General features: G+C 53.6%; 1 pseudogene; it reads left to right on the top strand.

Moving 5' to 3' along the window:
- Positions 1-1,262, top strand: part of LOC105520476 — a 6,547-nt pseudogene extending 5,285 nt beyond the window's left edge.
- Positions 1,263-3,205: the final 1,943 nt, after the last annotated feature.

Here is a 3,205-nt window from a genome sequence, read left to right as displayed (position 1 = left end):
AATAACTTAAAATCAAGGACTTTTCTTAGATCCGTTAGAGCACTGAGGTCACATGACACATGCCACCCTTTAAATCTGGGGAGTCAGGTGAGCAGAGTCACAGCCCAGATCTGCAGTGGGTGACACCCCTCTGGAGCCCAGAACTGGTGGGAACTTTTAAACCATAACTGACAAGTTGCTGGAGGCTGCCCCTGGCTAGCCTGAGGGTTAAAACCTCTGGGGGCTCAGCCTTGTAGAGAGGCACGCTTCCTTCCATAGATTTTACCTCCTGGAGCCCCACCAGGTTCTAGCACAGAAGGGTGGAGAAAAATCCCCAGTGCTCGGGGAAGGGATAAGTAACTGCAGTCGGCCCTTAGTGCTCACAGGTTTTGCATTCTCAGATTGAACCTGGATCAAAGCTATTCAGAGATCCCTCCCTTCCCTCCACCAGAATTCCAGGCAAAGGGCGGCCCACAGGACCAAAACACTACAAGGCCAGCTCTGCTGAGGCTGTCAAATGACCTTCTGGCCAATTACGATGGGCGGGTGGCCCGTGCAGGACTGGAGGAAGCCAACACCGTATCCACTGATGTCAATGCCTACGCCAAGCTTGTCCAATCTGCAGCGTAAGACAGCTTCGAATGTGGCCCAACACAAATTCATAAACTTTATTAAAACATTTATGAGATTTTACTGTGATTTTTTTTAGTCCGTTAGTATTATTAATGTTAGTGTATTCTATATGTGGCTGAAGATACTTCTTCCAGTGAGGGCCAGGGAAGCCAAAAGACTGGACACCCGTGGTCTACACCATCCTCAGCAGGAATGAGAAAAAGCAGGTACCGGCCACTGACCCAGAATCTGGCCCTGGCAGTGCTGGACTGGTGAGTTTCTCCAGTGGAATCCTGATGACTTGGACATCACCAAGTTTTCCATCCTCACGGATGTGGGTCCTGGACACTCTCATCAATGAGTCTGTGGACGTGGGGAAGTCTCCAAATACCCCGTACGGTATCAAGGTGAGGTCCGGAACTACAAGCCCCTCCAGGTGGTGGCTGCCTGTAGCCTTGATGTCTGTAACTTCCCCTTCGATGTCCGAGCTGCTCGCCGACCTTCAGCAGCCGCCCCACATCGTCTGTGAAATCAGCATCTTCCTGTGGCGCTTGCCAGAAAAGGGGAAGTTTGACAGGAGCGTCTTTATGAACCAGGGAGCATGGGAACTGCTGGGGTGCCGCCCTGCTTCCCGGAGTTCAGTGTGGAGTCAGCCTGCTGTGGAGGAGTGAGGTCCTGCGTGGTCATCGCCGGTGGTCGTCCTCTGTGTGGTCGGCCTGCTGCTGCCCCTCGTCTTCCTCACCGTCATGGACATCATGGGCTCCCACCTGGCCCCCGACAGTGGCGAGAGGGTCTCCTTCAAGATCACCCTTCTCGTGCGCTACCCAGTCTTCCCGATCATTGTGCGCGACACACTGCCAGCCACAGCCATCAGCGCTCCCCTCAGGGCTGTCTGATTTGTGGTGTGCATGGCTGTGCTGGTGATAAGTTTGAGACCATCTTCATCTTGCCACTGGTGCACAAGCAAGACCTGTGGCAGTGGCAGCGGCAGCGGCAGCGGTTCTTGTCTGGCTGTGTCACCGGCTTCTGGAGAGAGTCGCCCAGCTGCTTTGTCTCAGGGAACAATGTTCCCACAGGCTCCCAGCCACCTTCTGTTACCTGATAGAGTTCTCCAGGTTCTTGGCATGTTGAACAAAGAATTGAACAAAATGTGCAAAGTAACAAAAGAGCCAAGCCATGAAAGAGAAAGAAACAGGAGAAGCAAGGAAAGCACAGATTTACTGAAGACATTTCACAGTGGGAGCAGGCTCAAGCCAGCGGCTCAGGTGCCTCTTCTTTAGGGTTTTTTGTTTTGTTTTGTTTTGTTTTTTTTGAGATGGAGTCTTTGTCACCCAGGCTGGAGTGCAGTGGCGCGATCTCGGCTCACTGCAAGCTCCGCCTCCTGGGTTCACGCCATTCTCCTGCCTCAGCCTCCTAAGTAGCTGGGACTACGGGCGTCCGCCACCACGCCCAGCTTGTTTTTTGTATTTTTTTAGTAGAGACGGGGTTTCACTGGGTTAGCCACGATGGTCTCGATCTTCTGACCTCGTGATCCGCCCGTCTCGGCCTCCGAAAGTGCTGGGATTACAGGCTTGAGCCACCGCGCCCGGCCGGGAGAGCTCCTTTTAACATTTCTTACAAGGTTGGTCTACTGATAACAAATTCCATGAGTTTTTGTTTGTTGAAGAACATTTTATTTCTCTTTTTTTTTCTTTAGACAGAGTCTCACTCTGTCGCCCAGGCTGGAGTGCAGTAGTTTGATCTTGGCTTATTGCAACCTCCACCTCCCAGGTTCAAGCAATTCTCCTGCCTCAGCCTCAGTAGCTGGGATTACAGGCGTGCACCACCCCGCCCAGCTAATTTTTGTATTTTTAGTAGAGACGGGGTTTCACCATGTTGGCCAAGCTGGTCTCAAACTCCTGACCTCGTGATCCGCCCACCTTGGCCTCCCAAAGTGCTGGGATTACAGTGTGAGCCACCGTGCCTGGCCGGCGCTTTATTTTTTACACCTTTTCCGTATTTAGATACACGAGGGCTCACGGCTGTGTCACGGCGGCCCACAGTTTTTGATGCAGTGACATGCTCTGCAGGTGTGTGGTCTGGGAGAAGCAGGTTACAGCACAGGGCCCAAGTGTGTCGCGGACTGTGCCAGCCAGGTTTGTGTGAGTGCACTCTGTGAAGTCAGCACGACAGTAATATCGCCCGAGGGTGCATTTCTCAGGACAGATCTCCTCACTAGGCAGCCGTGACTGTACTTGCTATAGCAGCCAGCACGAACCGAGCCACTTCTGGGAAACTCCATCGCCAAATACCATCCTTCTGGGGATTAGGTTTCGACACGTGCATTTGGAGGCCTCAGACATTCGGCCTCTAACAGCCTCCACGTGGCAGGTCTGGGGGCCCTTCCAGGGCCAGAGCTGGGCAGGAAGGGGGAAGGGGGAAAGGGGCAAGGGCCTTCTGGCTGAAGGGTCCTCCCAAAGAGGCCAAGGAGCGGGTCAACAGCGTGGAGGTTTGGGGAACCGAAGATAAGCCCGGGGGAGGTGGGGCTGGGACTGGGACTGAGCAGGCAGAGTCGGGACTTTGTCCAGCAGGTTCAGAAAAAGCTGTCACACAGCACACACCTGGCTGCCACCCC

This window comes from Colobus angolensis, unplaced genomic scaffold, assembly GCF_000951035.1.
Source record: "Colobus angolensis palliatus isolate OR3802 unplaced genomic scaffold, Cang.pa_1.0 Scaffold38, whole genome shotgun sequence".
Classification (NCBI taxonomy): Eukaryota; Metazoa; Chordata; class Mammalia; order Primates; family Cercopithecidae; genus Colobus; species Colobus angolensis.
Note: the sequence above shows the minus strand (reverse complement) of the source record. Positions and strands in the feature narration are given on the sequence as shown.